Source organism: Dendrobium catenatum, unplaced genomic scaffold (assembly GCF_001605985.2).
Source record: "Dendrobium catenatum unplaced genomic scaffold, ASM160598v2 original_scaffold_76759, whole genome shotgun sequence".
Taxonomy (NCBI): domain Eukaryota; kingdom Viridiplantae; phylum Streptophyta; class Magnoliopsida; order Asparagales; family Orchidaceae; genus Dendrobium; species Dendrobium catenatum.
The window spans coordinates 378666-397830 of NW_021395205.1; the positions used below are offsets into that span (position 1 = coordinate 378666).

Below are 19165 nucleotides of genomic sequence, written 5' to 3' on the forward strand. Positions count from 1 at the left end.
TAGAGAAGAAAGCAAGAATCAAGCCGGCCTTCTTTTTGACCACCTGCATAACTTTCCTTGTAAAACAACGTGGTAAGCAGGCTTACTGAAGCGGAAAACAGCCGCACCGAAACCCTAAAGCCAAGCTCTCCCCTTCTCTTCTTAAAACCCAGCAAACAACTCTCGATCTCCGTCCCTTCATTAGCTCTTCATTATTAATGGATGATTCAGAGCTCGGCTCTTAGATCTCCCAGCACATGCACCCTATGCTCTCCTGCAACCCCACTTTCCTTTTCCGGCCTTCTCTTCTTCTTCTCTCCCTCTTACACGCAATTATTACAGCTCAATGTCCTCCCTGCAGTAAATAGATTGCTGTACGTTTTATAGAAATAAAAATGTTTAAAATGTATCTATCACTGAAACAGAAAAAAAAATTTTGAATGGCAAACTATATATAATAATCTATGTCAGTACAACCTGCTAAAAATCCTATATAGATGGCTTCACTGTGTGCAATAAAGAATCCACTAATAAAAAGAGTAGAGTTAATTAAAGTGGGAGTTTTTTTTTTTTATACATGTAGACTAAGTCAAATATATATCACATACTATAAAATTTAAACCAGGTATCTTAATTGGAAAAATTATTCTGTGCAGAGGATGGATGCAAAATATTGTCTGAAGACCAATTAAAATTTATACAAGTCTTTCTCACACACACTCTCCTTCTCCCCCGCCACTTCTCTCTCAATTCTACACTCGAAACACATAATTTTTTTTTTAGATACACCAAAAGTAGATGTAGCCCTTTAAATTAAATGAGAAAGAAAACTACTCATCCCGACTCGTAGCACCGCTGTCTGGAGCATCGTGGCGCTCTACCTCTATCTTCAGCCTAAACTTGGAGCTCTACATAGCTCTGGCATCCAATGTTGTGGCATTTGTACAACAAAAAAAAACTTACTAGGGCAAGGCCCCCGAACCCCAAGCAAGGGGAGCGCTACCCTTGGCAAGCTTGATCGATAAATTTGTAGTATGAGTCAATAATACAATCATATTCCGAACAAAACTAACACAATTCACATTCATTTGAATTAACAAATTTTTAATATCTTTTTTATGTTGCATGTCTTGCAAAAATATGATATTAACCCAACATTACAATATATTTGATCCTTTTAAAGATAATATCAATATCTCAAGGAGAAAAAAAAAGAGGAATATTTACATTACTTGTATTGTTGTGAAGATAATTCGACATACAAAGTTATGCTATCAATGCGACTCTGATATAGATAAAAAGTTGCTACAAATGCTTAGACCATAAGCCAAAACCTTGGAGAAGGTACTGAACATGCAGCATACCCATAGCCAGTGGCCCATTGCATAGTTTACACACAATTCAAAACTATGATATGTCGTTTTGTTCGAAAAGTAAAGCAATTGGAAATTATTATCAAGCATATATTATTATGAACAGAGAAAAAAATAAATAAAACAAACATAGCATAATTAAGACTTCATTTTGGACGACTTTTTTATTACTTTTTGAAGTAATTTTTTAATATAAAAATTAAAATTTTTGTGCTAGAAAGCTCAGTCGTCCCAAACAAATCTTAAATCTACATTAGTCACTTAAAAGTAAATGAGAAGTGGGTGAAGAGGTAGAGAGAGAGAGAGTGGGAAGAGTGCAAGAAAGCTAAGCATGGGGCTCTCTTTTTCTAACTTTTTCCCTTGTGGGCAACCTTGAGCACAAAGGAAACGGGCCTACACCTTCTTCCTTGCCGACCGTACCATTAATGGCATGAGCAGGGAAGAGAGAGAAAGTAGGAAAGAGTTTATGTTGTGGTTGTTGTTGGCGTCAGCGAAGAGAGAAAGTGTTGATAAGATTACAGTAAGAGCTGACACCATCGGAGTCATTTGTTTCCGTTTAAGGGGAGGGGATGGGGAGATCCTCAGCTCTCACACCAATACCTTCCTCTCTCTTCTAAGCCATTTAAGGCCGTTCCAGTTCTGGCTGCCTAGCCCACTTATGGTAGCTGTAAGGGGGCCCATCACCCACCTCCGCTTTCCGGGCCCACCTCTGCAAAGTGAAACTTTCTCTCTCTTTCTCTCTCTAACATTTACTCTTTCTTCTTCTTCTTTGTAGGGAGTAAAAGTCTAAAACAATATTGATTTATGTGATTATAGTTCTTCAAATATGATTATCATATTCGAATAGTTATTGTGTCATCTTAAAATATTTAAAAGCTTCTTAAATATAGTATTAGGGAATCTTAAATATTTTTCTCATGAATAAACTATAAAAGTTTAGGCTACAAGTGAGAGAGATATAACTTTTTTAGCACAATTAAATAAACCTACTCTTCACAAATGTTGAATATCATGAGATTCAATATTAAATATATAATCATTCACATTCGGATTATAAACTAAGTAAATAAGTACGAATACAAAGTAAATTATAAGGATTCAAATACGATGTGTTTTTGGTCAAGTCTAACATCTAAATATCTTATATTCACGATAATCAATAATCGTCGCCGAAATTAGGATTCTATTGACTGACTTGCTATTACAAACCCAATCTCTATTATCCAACAGGTAGGTGAAGAAATCTTGATAACTTTACAACTCTCTTTAATTTGCATGTGCAAAACAAAAACCTAACTTTTTAGGCAACTCATGCATCTGATCTAATCATTTAAAGCTCTTTTCATCTTTGGTGTTGACCAAAATTTCATTCACAAACTAATCTAGATACTACTACATAATCTCTTATAACATTGATTACAAAATATTAATTAAAATACAAAATATTAAGAATTGAGTGAGAGAACTTTTCTCAATAATCAAGAAGAACTTATTGATGAACACTTGAAACTTTTTTCAAAATGATCTTGCTTGAAAGTTGCTCTCATTCTTACATATAATTTGCTTAGGATAAAGAATGAGAGCACTTATAGCAAAGCATGAAAAATAAATTTTATACTAGAAAATTGCTTTAAAGGTAACAAGAAAGTTGTCTCAAATGAAGTCAAATACTACTTTATAATATCTCTACTCGAGTGAAAAGCCATCCTAAAAGGATAGCTAAATTTGTGTGGTTATTATAGATGTTCGATAAGTGGACCACATATATTTGAAAGCACCGTTCACAAGCTACTCATCGAAATCACCTTGTGGAGGAGGTTGGTTTGACAAAATAAAAGATCGGCTCCATCACTTTTACTGCTCACCATGATCCTATAGTAATTTGCCTAAAGTATAAATTATAGAATTAGAAAATTTGAGGTTAATTCTCTGAATTTATCGAATTTGTATATTGAGGTTAATTCTGACATTAATATTTCCATGTTGGATGAGAAGGTGGATGGTAGTTGCTCTCATAATGTTTTTCATACTATTCGGGAAATTAAAAGGCTTTTACTGCATTCTAACTTTCATCTGACTAAAGTTGGTAAGTTGGGGAATTCCTCTGCTTCATGGCTGGCTACTTGGGTTGTAATTTAAATTGTTTTACTGATTTCATTTCTAACACTATCCCCAATTATCTTAAAGGTTTACTTTACCTTGACAAGTGTGGTACTCCTTACAACATCTAATTTTGCTGTTGCTGTGGTGGTTTTCTGCCATTTTTTGGCTAAGCATTGGTTTTCTTGTCTGTGTTCTTGCTTAATTTTTCTCTGGGTTCCTCTCAGGCTTTTGTTTTTTATTATCCCGATTGTGTTTGGCTGCTCTTTCTGTCTGTCTTACTCTGTTATTTCAAGTGCTTTGATTTGTTCCGCTAATATTTTGTGGGCTTTTCATTGTTTGCCTGGAGTTCTGGGTTTTTGGACTGGAGCTGTGATGCTGCTGCCGTGTACGCTGAACCAGTCCTCTAGTTGCTCTCCTAACTGGGATTAGCTATGGGGCTGGGGGTCTGTCGGATGCCTATCTGGTTGGCTGCTGGGTGAGTTGTTTAGTTTTTAGTTGGTGTTATGTTGGATGCTGGAGGTGTATTATTATAAGTATTGGCTGGGTGATTGGATTTGTTATGGTAATTTTGTTTATCTTCTGGATTGATGTTTGGGTTGGGGGAATAATTGTGTTTGGTTGGGCTTTTGTTATTATGTGACCATGACTATTTCCTTTTATGATTATTCCTGGTTATTCTGGAGGCGTGTACATCGTATTTCTGGGCGGAATCCCTTGTGTAGGATTGAGCGGCTTTTGGATTGGGATGATGAAGCTGTTTTTTCAGAGAATGTCCTGAGCTCTAATAATCTGATCATTAGGACTTGCAGTATTAGGTTGTTGTTTTATTTGTTATGCTCCTGCTGTTATTATTTACCATATGAATTTATTGATGTTGCTAACATCCCTACTATTGCTAGCCTCTGTTCTTTCTCTCTTCACCTTTTTCAGGTCAGCTCGATTCGGATGATTACCCAAGGTGTTGTTTACTCGCTAAAGATTTTCACTGACTGTTGGGACTGCTATTATCTCATTTATTTTTCTCTAGAGTATAATCTAGTGTATGTAAGCTTATGTGTTAAGAAGACTGGTCTGAAAGTGTTATCATTCTCTTCCTCCTTTTTGGATACTGTCACCTTGTAGCCCTTCTTTTTTACTTTATTTTTCCTGTTGTTTTAGATTTTGGGAACTCTGGTTCTTAGGTTCTTTTTTGGCTTTTTTGGGTGCTCATTAAGGATTTTTGTAATCTTCTTTTTTGGATTAACTCGTAGCCCCTTTGGGGTTTTTTTTTTTTTTTTTTTTTGCACTATATGTGTTGAGAGCACTATAACATTTACTTTGTATTGACTCCTAACCTATAGTTTATATTATTTGATCTGTGAATGTTTTTGCAACCGATTTACACTGGATCGATGTACAAATTAGCAATATATTTGAGACGAATTTGTGAAACAATTTGTCAGAAATCAGTATTAAATTTATGAAGGAAATAATCAATTGTAAATTAGCTTAAATATTTTAGTAATCGGAATTTTTCATTTAAAACTAAGACAATAAACTCTTTTCATTCATCATAAATATTTCGACACATAATATGTAGTTTTCTTTTGATATATTATATTTGAACTAATTTATGCAACAATTTCCTTTAATTTCATTCGTCACTTAATAGCTGATTTTGGACAATAAAAATAGATTGAGGTCTACTCTCTAAATCAAAAGAGAAATATTTATGAAGTCTTCATAATTGATGATGAAGATTTAGGATCTATTTGGGATAGTTTTTTAATTATTTTATTTTTTGAGACTATTATCACATATTAGTTTGGTTATAATTTTTTTGCTCATTTTAAGAAATTTTTATAGAGAGAAACTACTTTTTAGAAATAGATATGCAAGAGTGATCAGTGTTCGACATTTTCATAAAATATTTATTTAAAAAAAAAAACTTCTCCTCCCGATAATTTTATAACCATTTTTTATTAAAAAAAAATTGCGGATAAAATTCTTATAAAAGGGCTAAGATAGTATACTAATGGTTTGTTTGGGACAGCGTTTTAATTGCTTTGTTTTTCAAATAACAATTATAAGTTTATTTGATTCCAATTTTATCACTACTTTTCAGAAATTCATTGTAGTGAAAACATATATTTTGCAACCATAATAGATGAGTCAGTTTCCTTGCAATAAATTCACAATCAAGTTTATCAAAAGCTTTCGATCACCATCCCAAACAGACCACTAATACTTCGTTTGGGACGGCTTTCTTACTGCTTCTTAAAGCCTCTTTCAAGTTAAAATTTTTTAATTTTCATACTTGAAAGCTGCTTTAAGAAGCAATAAGAAAGCCGTCCCAAACGCAGCCTAAGTCAATCAAATTATTACAATAATTATCTCCATGTTAATTATGTGTTTCATCACTAATCTGAACTCCCAATCTCACTTTTTATTTAGAGCAAATGTTTCATTTTTAATTAGATTAAAAATTTGTATAACCCAATATGCACCTCCCTTAGGAGTTAATCAAATCCAAATTAAGTGGAACAAATTTGTGATTCTAATCTTTCCTCCTCTCTCCATCTCTTGTTTTACAACTGTACTATTTGTTTCAGATTTCCCTTTCGATCATCTTGAATTGGATTGGGGTTGAAGAAACTTTTGTGCTGAGGCTTGTAGTTGTTTGCCATTGAGTTGATGAGGGTGGTTGGATTTTGGTGGGACAGTGGAGGAAAGAAGGCAGCAAAGAATGGTCCTCTTTTGTGCCCATTTCATTATATGCCTTGAAGGCCAATGGAGCCGTGTGTTTCTTCTACTTAATTTGGTACCTATCAAAAAAGAATGGTTGGCTCCAAGTTTTATTAAGAGGGGGCTTCTTGAACTTTGCAAGCTCTCATTAATGGAGTTTTCAGCTCTACAAAGTAGTTCTTTAGGCTTTTTTGGTAACCATTACTCCTAAGAAGTTTAGGGCATTTAATAGTAAAAGATTCTTTCCTGATGCTGCTCGAGATCTCCTTCGCTATAATTGCGTGTTGAAGGAGTTTATTATAGAATATATATATATAATCAAAATTATTATATTCCATCATCATAGTTTTACTTTAATTTCTAGTGAAAATGGTTCTACTCCACCAACATTAAGAATTGAGTGGCTCTACTATCACATTATAGGTTGATCATAGTTGCTTCAAAATTTAATTTTTAAGTGAACTAAGATTTTATTTGGGACAACTTTTCTATTGATTTCTAAAAGAACTTTTTATTATAAAATTTTTTTGTACTAGAAAATCACTTTAGAAAGTAATAAGAAAGATGTACCAATGAAACCAAAATCTAATTTGAGAACCAATTCGTAGTTGGACTAATTCAATAGTATATTTAGAATTTGTTTGAGACGGTTTTCTCACTGCTTTCTACAATAGCTTTCTAGCACAAAAACCTCTTGAAAGTGGCCATAAAATAGCAGCCAAAAATTGCCCCGAACGAAACCTTAATTTTGATTTTCAGAACTTTGATTGTTTTCTGGCAAGAAAGAAACATATGTTTTATAAATTAATGAAACTATCTTGTAGCTTAACACAATATGGTGTTGCCTTGTATCTTGATTTAAAATTTAGCTCAAAAGGTGAGAGATGTACTCAACCTTTAAGAAAGCTGTTTAAAATTTTCAAGACATTTTTTTCTTGTTTTGCAATATAGCAATCAAAAGTGCTAAAACTTTTTTTTTTTTTTGTACAAAACAAACATTTATTTTATAAACTATTTTAGAATTATTTTATGGCTTTTTTATTATCTATTGTTGATAATTTATATTGTTTATATGCTCAGTGCAACATGAGAACAATTAAAAAAAAAATCAGCCACAAAATTTGAGTTTTTTAAATAAATTTATTTTTTATTTTATTTCTAAGTTATCAAATATGAGAAGCAAGTTATGTAGAATCAAAATTTGAAACTATTTCTTAAATTATAAAAAAATTGATAAATGTATTAAAATAAATTTTTAAGCTTTATTTATTTGCAAATATTATTTATTTGTTAATTTTAATAATCTATTTTGTCTTTGTGCCAAAAATAAAATAAAATAAATTCAAAATTTTCTTCCCATGCAAAAGCCTGTAGATAATTGAGGGGCTCAGATAGAATAAATTAAACTATAATAAGGAAGCTCTTATAGTACTCAACCTGCAATTAACTCTCTATTTGTATATTAGAACCGAGCAATATTTATATAAATTTTATATCTGCTCACTATGGTTTCTGAAAAATTGCTTCTGCAAGTGGCATATTTGCTCAAAACTCCATCAATATATTAATGATGACATGAATTTCAAAAGAGAATCATAGACTATATAGCTCCACATCTCTTTAATATAGAAAAGATTATTCTTTGGCTGTTTAATGAAGCCCACAAGTCACCATCTTTGATTCCTATAAGGGAACTTTGAAGTTTGGGGCCTTTTAAATTCAACAAACAATAAGAGAATTGTGCACTGCTCTTTAGAGGTGGCATCTCTTGAATGAAGAAACTGAGGTGGCAAAGTTTGAGTGGAAAACTATAACTAAGTGCTTTAAAAGAGCATGAGTGTGTAGAGGTCCATCCACCATATATTAATTCCTACTGATAAGACAAGGCGGGGGAGATGTATCATGTGGGAGGTCTATTCATGGGAGACTATGATAATTGTGAGTAAGATAACTCATAACCTAATAATTATAAGCATGGAAACATCTTATTTCTAGTAGGAATAACAAAACAAGTATGTGTGATAACTCTCTCTCTCTCTCTCTAAAGATTCTCTAACAAGCATAGTTCAAATGTCACCATCTATTTGATTTAATGATAATGATCTTAAAATAGTTGTTAGGAGTGTCATGTGGATTTGAACTCATATTAAAAATTAGCTTGATGGTTTAGCAATGTAGAATCTATAGATAACTTTGAAAGCATTTAAATAATAATTTTGAAAGCATCTATACAATTTAATTCATGGTATAAATAAAACTATAAATCATATTGATTTTCTTTTTAATTACTTTTTTTAATTAAAATGTATAGATAACTTTATTTTATCCTAAATGTATTTACATGATTTTATAAAAATAATGCATCATTTCATAAGTAGTTACAATGTAGGAAAATTTATTTCTAATTTTCATCTTTTTTGTATCAAAAGTTTTTATGGAGCAAATAATAAATTATTCAAGCTTAAGAAAAATAAGCATCTTCAAAATAATATCAAGGTGCAAAGAACTCTTGAAAAAGATAATCATTTTAGTAAGAGAACAAATCTCCAGATAAATTTTAGAGAGAGAGAGAGAACGTGGTACTTTTCACTCAATGATTAAGACAAAAAGAAATTGTATGAAATTAGAACTCCTTTGGAGAATCACTTCTTGAGAAGAAATGTTGATTAGTTGTACTATTTGCTATGTGATTGGACAAGGTGAAAGTTTCCAATCATTCACACCCTCAATCATACAAAATAGTTGGTATCATTGAATTAATGGTTTTATAATAACTTTGGGAGGAAAGGTGCATAAATAATCTAAAAGGAAATTAAATCATAGAGATTATTAAAAGTCAAAAAATTAAATTTAATAATACAAAATTGGGTGAAGACCAAGGTTTTCATAACCGGACCGGACCGGCCGGTTCGACCGGTTCAACCGCGAACCGGTCCGGCGGGCGGTCCGGGAAGAGTAAGGAACCAGGTGGTTTAATAACCGGGTAAAAATCGGTTGAAAACCCGGTTGAACCGGGTAACCGCTGAACCGGCAGGACGTTGAAGAACCGGCCGGTCCGTAAATGCTCTAATTTGAGCCGTTGATCTGCGATCCAACGGCTTAAATAAACTAAGTATCGGTATTTGCTATTAGCCTCGCTCGTCTGCCCTAGCATACGAGAAACGTCGTCACTCCCGACTCCAGATACGCGAACGCGACAGTTCTTCACTTCTTCTCCCTCGCCCGACCTCCCAGTCGCCGGCGAACACCACGTCGGGGAAGAAGTTACGTTTGGCCTCCTACCCGACCCATCGAGCTCGGACGATCCCGACGAAGGCTCTTGAATTTCTATTTTTTTGGGTAATTTTTTACGCATTTAAGCTTGCATTTATTCTCCAAATCGTATCGATATGCTCGCATTTCTTCTCCATTTATGCTTGGTTTGATTTGTTCAGTTAGTTTCAGAACTATATATCATATGAAGAAATTTTGTAAATCACTAAATGGTTTGAAATTGTGTAAATATCATTAACAGATTTTACAATGGAATCATTTGTCTACTTTATTTGTTGCTTGTTGTACCTCTATTTCATTAACAGATTTGTTGCTTGCTGTACCTCTAAATGGTTTGAAATTGTGTAAATATCATTAACACGACACTCCTTGTGTTACTGTTTTAATTTGCTGTAGTTTATCATATTTTCTGAATTATATATGTCATCCGGTTCGACCCCGGTTCGACCCCGGTTCTAATAAACTTGAGCTATATTGCAAAAAGACTTAGCTGCCACAAATGAAGACCAAAAAACATTATAAAACATCATATGGGACCATTCCTTACACTCAATGCGTTATGCCAAAAAACATTGCATAGCCCAGCTAATATGAGCTACAGCAATACAACAACCTACATTCTCTCTGATGCAGTGAAGACTGCAAAGGGTCCATCCCTCTATGCCCACAAGTAAACAAAACAAAATTATGCTAATAATTAAATAAAGATATGCAGATCTCAAGCTTAGATTGATTAATTAATCGAGTTCGGACTCGAGCTCAACCTTTATTCTACGAGTTCGAACCGGCTCACAAGGCGGCTTGTTTGTAATGAAAGAGACAAAATGATTATTATTCTAGCCATTATTATAATAAAATGATAAAAAGCGATGAGAAATTAGAAAATAATAATAATAATAAATAACTTAATATAAGAAAGTGAGATAATATTTATCCTTAAAATCATGAATGCTAATATATTTTTTAAGTACATTTTATATTAATATATTTTAAATGAGTCGGATCGTGAGCTAACAAGTCTAGCTAGTGCTGACTCAAACTTGACTCGATAGCTCACCGTTAGATCATCGAGCTCGGCTCATTAGCATTTGTCAAGTCGAGCTCAAGCTGGCCTATTAGGCAGGTTGACTCCTTACACCCCTATGCATGAATTCCAAAGTGTAAAGCACAATATATTGGATAGCCGAAATAATTTACTACACAATTAAGGTCAAGAAAGCAAATACTGACTTTATGAAAACTAATTATGAAAAGAAGACCACATAAAACTAATCCATATGGATGGAATATTATCCTTTTTGTGTGGTTAATAGATAAGAAAGGGATTGATGTTAACATACAATTAATGTATTATAGTTTAAGCTAATGGTAGAGAGAGAAAATGGTGACCAGCTTTGATGATAAATAGGAGAAATGAGGATGATGCATACTTTGAGGAGAAATTACCTGTACGGTCATCAGACGGTGTCCAAAGGCGAATCAAGAAGTGTTACGACATTTTTTCTTCTTCTGTACTGAGTGATGTGGCGATTCATGATTCGTCTCTGGATCGTCCGATGACCGCACAAAATAATTTCTCTTTTGAGAGACGTATAATGATTTTCAATTAGGATGTCGCATTCTACATTTTTTTTTAAAGTTTGAGATATTTAATTTGAAATTTTAATATATATCATTAACAGGAATGCAGAGGAAAAATGAAACAAATGATAATTAAACCTATCAAAAGATGATAAATATATAAGTAAATGGAGAAGCGTATGGTAATATATATGGTCCTCTCTCTCTCTCTCTCTCTCTCTCTGTGATGTTAAAATACTGAAAAATCTGATGCTGAATGGTGATGCTTAAGTTGTTTTTATTTGATTTAAAATATATGGAAAAAATATATATCATTCTCCATATATAGTGATGTGTGACATGAGTCATCAATCGTTGCATGATGATTTACCTCAACTTATTTCTTTTTATCATTTAATATAACAACTTAAGGTATCTAATTTCTTTCAATAATGAAATATCAGTGAAATCAGAATCAATCGATCAAAATATCAATATACATCTGTAATCACTACTAAAAAATTATGTATAATACCCATGAGGGATACAAATTCAATAATTTATCTTCTCGTTCATGAGTACAAAAGAATAACTAAAAAATAAAAAGACAGAAGACTTAAAGACTCTTGTATCTGATCGGTCTCCCACTCTCGATTCTTATTCCAAACTTGAAATCATTTAAACCATATATAATAAGCTAAAAATCTCAGCAGGTTTCTAAAATCTTACAACTGAACTCAAAGTACGGTAAGAAAACAGTATGCATGTAATCATTCAATTCATTACAGTGGCAGTCAATATGATCATGAATCTTTTCAGAAACAGTAAAACTTATGAAATAACAAAAAAAATCTGTAAAACAATAAACCAGTAAGATTGTCAAACAATTAATAAAGCAATAAATAATCATTCTTAAATCTTACATCATAAGAGTGATATCTCAATCAATAAGAAAATCATATGAATCAGTAAAATCAAAGTATTTATGAAGCAGATTGTTGGAATCTATAAAAATGCAGTACTATCAAATCAGTATATACATGATATTTAGTCATTCAATATCAATATCAAATTATCTTATATCACATGCTCAATAATAAAAATCACATGTTAAATAACAATAAACATTAAACAGTTAATTAATAACAATAATAGTGAGAGTGAATCAGTAACAATATTAGCATAAATAAAATCTATGGTAGTGACTATAAAATAATATGATAACAGTAAATAAAAAATATGTCCTAGTAATCACACTAAATAAGGAGTTATGGCTTATGTTTCTAGTAATTAGTAAATCAGAAACACTTAGCTCAGTAAACAGAGTTGACACTCTTTACCCGTCGGTACAATAATCATCTCCTTATATCTCTCAATCAATAAATCATGTGAATTAGTAGAGGATAACACAAAATCGCAATATTTAATGGAAAGTTCACTAGCCCAAAGGACAACCTCCAGCCAATGTTACTTATTTTTTACACATATCATTATAAAAGTAATACCGACCAGCTATTACCTATTACCCAATCACTACAATAAATTCAGGTTTTACCGGCGATTTTTTCCGACGGTTTATCTAAGATTTTCAGCGGTTTAAAAACCATTGGAATAAACCGCGTAGAAAACTATTTCCAACGGTTTTAATCACCGACGGCTTTTCGGCTGTAGAGATGGTCGGTTAATCACCAGCGGTGTACCGGCCGTCAAAACCGCCGGTGTTACCGGCGGCCAAACCGTCGAATCACCACCGATGGACCACCGGCGACTACTGGTAAACTACCGATTAAAAATCGGTGGCTTATCAACCGTCAAAATTGCGGGTAAAGTGCCGGTAAAAATTCTTATAAGGGGAGTTGAGTACCTCCTCTAAGGAAAAGTAAACACCAAGGTATAGGCTTACCTTGACCTCCATAATTCAAGTTTACCTTGAACTCCCTCTCTAGTTTTATCAACAAGAAGAATATCATGAGCAAAAAACAAACACCAAGGTAAAATCCTCTAAGCTAGGTTGACCTCCATAATTCAAGTTTACCTTGAACTCCATCTCCAATCTTATCAACAAGTTGTGAAATCTTGAGCAAAAAGCAAACACCAAGGTACATAGGTCAGTAGTACATCTAATAAAGAAAGGTTATTTTCTTGGATATGCTTGTTTCATATCATGTCTCTATGAGTAAGTCCACTCATCCACCTAAGCATTCTCATATCTGCAACACTTAACTATTATGCTTCTCTTTTAATGACCAAATTCTGCACTATAAAGCATCGCATTCCTCCACAATAAAAACTTATGCATTCTGGCCTTCACTACAACCATCCAACTTCAATTCTACTAATAATATCCTAGGTGAGGTGAGGGAGGAAGGAGAGGCATAATTTTGATTTAATTATATATAAAAATGTGTTTTTGAGCATTGCACCAGGCGCTCCCAAGATACAGCGCTCAGCACTGCATGTGAACAGAGTGGGGCCCATAAACTTTTCAACAAATCAAGAACCTTTAAGTCTCCTATGGGGTCGAGGACCTCCTTTATCACCTATAAGAGAAGAGGCTTTGAGGGAAGCTCTTTGGGAAAGATCCTAGCACCATGTTGTTATGATGGTTTGGATCAATCCAATGTTCTAAAATACAAATCCTTGCTAGGAAAACCCATCAATCATATACAGTTCCATGCAACCGAATGGCCAACCCATCTGACTTATCAACCAAACCATTCAACCCATGAGATTCATCAGATCCATTGGCACATTTCAAGCCTTTCTTCATTTAGTTAACTTATTGGCCCTTAAATAATTCATTGACAATTTGACAACAACTTATGTTATTGCAATTCACATCTCAGTTCTATCACCATCTTCTCTTCAAATCGCAAGAAATTAAACTTTTTTGAAGCCCATAAAATCCATGATTATCACATCAAAATGCTTTGTTTGATCATAAATATGCTGAAAATATAATTTGGATTAGTTTTGATTTAATTCATAAAATTTCTAGCCCAAATACGTGATTGTTTTATCATTTAAAAATGGCATAAGTCTATATTTGATCTTCTTCTCTTTTTTTTTTGTACTTATCATACCAAAAAGATAAAAGCATACATATTCCTTTTTCTTTGACATTATAATAAATGGATATTTAAAAAAAAATAGAATAAAATCTAAAAAATTAAAATGATTTTACAATAAAAAATAATAATATTTTGAGCCACATCCATCTCTACTTATAAATTTGTATATGTTTAACAAAAATATTTCCAAGAATAAAAACTTTACACTAATTTATTAAACATTTTAGCAATTCATCGTCATATTTATCAGAGATTATTGTGCTACATAAAAAATGGCTCAAACATACAAACTTAAGAAAATTTTAGATTTTTAAATAATTTGCTTTCAGAAAAGACTTTCTCACCATTATTTTAGTTTGATTCACAGTAAAAAAAAAAAAAAAACATTCAAATACTTCTTTTTTTTTTCTTTTTTTCCACCAAAAAAATGACCTTTTTTTTTCTTGAGGGATACCCCTTTCCCATTTCTATGAACTATTAATCACAAGGCAAAGCAGAATCAAGAAGAACAGGAGCTGCTAACAAAATACAAAACCCAGAGCAAAATCAACACCACAGGCAAATCTGAGAACACAAAAAGAATGAGAAAGCCTTTGTTATTTTCATAAGGAACTTTTATTCTATCCAGTAAACGTACGCAGAGGAAGATTCGGTTTTAGGCAAAAAAAACACCTGTACCGAGTTTTTTCAAACTCGGTACAGGCGCGAAAAACTCGGTACAGGCGCTTTTTTGCCTAAAACCGAACCTTCCTCTGCGTACGTTCACTGGATAGAATAAAAGTTCTTTCATAACAGCCCAAATCTTTAATTATCAAAATATTATCTGCTTTAATCTAACTGCATCATAATTTTATCCCGTTAATATAACTTCCGAAGAGTTAACAAGTCCACTTAACCGTTGAATTTGTTAATAAAAATTTCAACCATTACATCAAAAAAACATCTTGATGTTTAAAGTTTTTTTTTTTTACTTAAAAGTTTCACCGATTGAACAAAAGAAATAGATGTCAATAACTTATTCTTAAGATAAAATGATCCAAACTCAATCATTCAATTTGATTTTAATCAATCAAGCCTAATTCTAATTAAAATCAATTAACCTCAATTTATGTCGTCACATTCATTTCAATTCAAGCAAAAAATTTAGGTGGAATTCAGACCTAAAAAACTAGCTTTTCTCCCAAAAAACAACAAAAGGATCCCTTTGATTTGTCTTTTCAGAACACTGACCTCTCCATTACTGCATTATACTTTTAGAAAAACCCCATTTTCCCCATCCGTAGCTCCCAGAAAGCATTAAAATAGAGAAGCAGAAAAAAATTAATAATCATAAAGTTTATGGAGGGTAAGAATAGAATCATACCTGTAATTTGTGATCGGGAAATGGAGCAATTATTCTGTGCGAATACCCGGAAGTTTAAGCGTTCGGTATCGAGTACAGTATATTTTTAGAACGATGTGGCACGTTTTTATTGATATTCGGTATCGAGTGCAGTATATTTTTAGAACGATGTGGCGCGTTTTTATTGATATCCAGACGAATCCAGAGACCTCAGGTAATAATTTTTCATGAATATGGCAGGCTGTAAAACTGCACACATTCTCCTTTATGATAAATCACGGGTGGAGAGCTTTTAGGTGTACCTGGCTATGGAAAGTAGGTGGAGCTGTGAGGGAGGGCGCAATCTAAAAACTGGTCTTGCTGCAGCTTCAGCAGGAGGGGAAGCTTTTACGTCATCTTTGGTTCATCTCAGCAATTCGTGTTTAACCATCGGGCTAAGGGATTCTCTGCTGTATATAATTGAAAAGAACTGCTTAGGAGTTAGGATCCAAGCCTGCAGAAACTATACACTTTTTGGACACTGGCAAAGATGATGCAAAAGAGGAGGGAAAGGGAATGTGTGTTGAATGGGAGAAATTATTGGGTCAGGAAGACGTCCGGAGCCCAATGAAAATATGTCACATCGCCTCCTATTGGTATTGAGATCTATATGAGCTTGGTACTCCATAGTATTTGAGCTCGGTACTGCTCAATACCAAGCTTGGTACTGTGAAGTACCGAACTCGGTATTTCACAATACCGAGTTCAGTATTACTTGGTACTGTGAAGTACCGAACAGTAGCATGTGCCTGATGTCCGGACCCAATAATCTCTCGTTGAATGGAGGAGCATCCAAAGAGACAAAAAATAAAAAATTTTCACTAAGAAAGTCTTTTTTTTTTTTTTGTTAAGGAAAGGGTGACAAATTATAAGAGTGATATGGAGTAAAAGAGTAAAGGGAGAACAACAAAAGCTCTGGGATACTAAGAGCAAAACGAACATCAACAGAACTAACAGCAGTGAAGAAAACTACAGTATAAAATAAAGAAAACTATAGGTTAAACTTTCATTTGGGAGAATTTTTTTAATACTTTTTTAAAACAATTTTTTAATATAAAAATTCTCTTTTTTTTACTTTTTTTTATATAAAAATTTCTTTAATTAAAAATTTTTGTACTAAAATATGAAAAATGTCACAAATGATAAAGCAAAGAAAAAAAACACTCATAATGCAGATCAAAACGTGAACATATAACAGAAGCAGCAGCAAAACTAATCAGAAACAAGGCCCCTGGTTCGTATTAATATTTGAAAATATAGAGCTCTTGTGGGATCAAAAGTTTGTCACAACATCAAATTTTTATCCTATTATTGAGATCAGCTATATGACTCTTTTTTTCTCCATTGCATCATATTAAGAGTCCTCGTATAAAAAAAACTTATTAACTTAAGAATATTATGTTGTAATTATCCGTTTTTACAAAGATTTATATTCTTACATGCATATTATTATTTAATGCCAGCCGATGATGAATGATCTTTTCCTTAGACCATCTCCAACCATTCGGCTAACAACCGAATGGAGGCCCTCAAACGTCGCAACCGAATGCCTTGTCCTCTGCCATTTAATCGCGGATGAACAATGCAACCCCAATATTGGCGTCGCACTGTTCATCTGCGCCATTTTTTAGTCTACCGAACTTGAGGAAGAAAGGCGAGAAAGAAGAGAGTGACGGTTAGGGGGAAAAATGGTGTTCGAATGGAGGTGAATCACGGCACTTTTTTGTTTCACTATATTTTGAAATAAAAAATGAGATTTTCAGTTGGAGATGCCCTTACCAGCTGCTTTTATAATTCTCTCTCTCTGTCTTTAGGGGACATCTACTTACAGAGCTGCTTTTATAATTCTCTTTCTTTTGGCTCCTTTGGCCCATTTTTGTTTTCACAGTAATACTTTCTTTTTCTCGTTTAACTAAATTGAACGGTAGCCTCAAATTTCTAAATATTGAATTCAACGAGGAAGTTTGATAGTTGTTTATATATATAAATTAATTATAATCATTTATTTCTATAAATGAACAATTTAAAAACTATTTACTTATTCATATTTATGAATTATTCATTCATTTTTTAATAAATAGCTTATTATAAACTTCGAAAAAGTACTCATTTAATGAAATATTTAATAAATCACTTTATATTCACATATCTAAATTTGTCTTATATACATATATATATATATATATATAATTATTATTATTATTATTAAATGTGTATTAAAAATTAGATAAATAGATTTTTTAATTAATACTTAAACTCTATCAAACAACTTAAATAATATCTAATTAATTACACAAAATAGATATGATTTATTATTATAAAATTCATAGAAATTCAAACTAACAATAATATATAAAACCTTACAAAACTGAAATTTACAAAAAAAAAAAATGGTACAACCAATTCCCAGGAAAATTTGCGTTCTAGCTTTCATGAGAATAAAAAAATTTACAAATAAAGGGCATCATAATGTATGTAAACAAAAATAAGAAGGTGAAATATAGTAATATAGAATTTTAAAATGTCATGCATGTAAATATTCAAATAATGACGCAATCAGTTCTATCAGATAATCAGCCTAGCTTGCTGCCTGAACAAAAGCAGAAACGTAAAAGCAAACTTCTAATTCACAGAAACTAAATCCATGCAATATATAAACAATCGGAAAAGAAAAGCATCAGTAAGAGCAGGATTCAGCAAATAGAGAATTCTTTCTACAGGACTACGAAAGCGAACGCAGGTACTCTAATCGAAGCTGTGTACAGGAAACATTCCATGAAAATTGAAGGTATAGTCTGGCTTCATTCATATAATGAAAAAATTAAAATCCAAAAAATCAAAATCAAAATCAAAATATAGCTCCAAACAAGGAGAGACAAAAGAGCCAAAAGAGCACCTAAATAACAGAACCTAACATGGAAAACAACAGCCAACGAAACCCATAGAAAGTTCCAACGAGAGGGGCAGAACTTGAATAATAACAAGATAGCTGATCCAGAAGATGAATAATATATTCAAACTTCTTCCAGCATTCAACTTTAAGTTTAATAACTTTCTGAACTTTAAAGCAGATTGTAGAGCTAGTCGATATATTGTTTTGAAACTTTCTGGTATGAAGTGATTGCAGAAATTTAGAAAAAACCTTGACAGAGATCTGATTTTAATTATTTCAGAAAATTAATGGCAAGAAAATCAAGAATAAAACACAAACACTTTTTTATTGAAAGTTTTATGAAAGAAAAGACAAGATATAAGTGGATTTTCAATTAGAGAGAGATCTGGCTCTCCCAAATCTCTAGCCGCCGGCCAGAGCCCAAACACCCTAAGAACAATCTAATTTCAGCAAATAATGCCTATCCCTAACCGTAGGATAATCACCTATTTAAAGCAAAAAAATAAACAATAAATACCCAAACATACCTCCAACAATTCCCTCCTATTTCCTAAATTATTTTCCTCCCAAAAAAGCTCTCAAAGCACCCCTAAATTAGAAAGCATTTCCTAATTAATCCCCTCCAAATCAGCACACAAATCTTTCCTAATTAATCCTCTCGAAATCAGCCCTCAAATCTACCCTCTTCAATTAGGAAATATTTGCTAATTAATCAGCACCAAAATCTACTATCTTCAATTAGGAAACCTCTCCTAATTAATTTCCTTTGATTAAGAACCTTCCTAAATAGCTCCCTCTTCATTAGAAA

General features: G+C 32.7%; 2 long non-coding RNA genes across 2 annotated transcripts; one reads left to right on the forward strand and one right to left on the reverse strand.

The window, feature by feature from the left end:
* On the reverse strand, nucleotides 1–1957 carry LOC114578575. Its single transcript, XR_003699575.1, has 2 exons — nucleotides 1705–1957; nucleotides 1–334 (listed from the first exon to the last, which is right to left on the reverse strand). It is a non-coding gene; the product is annotated as an uncharacterized LOC114578575 (long non-coding RNA).
* Nucleotides 1958–3444: 1487 nt separating this feature from the next.
* Nucleotides 3445–4727, forward strand: LOC114578576. Its single transcript, XR_003699576.1, has 2 exons — nucleotides 3445–4270; nucleotides 4386–4727. It is a non-coding gene; the product is annotated as an uncharacterized LOC114578576 (long non-coding RNA).
* The last annotated feature ends 14438 nt before the right edge of the window (nucleotides 4728–19165 follow it).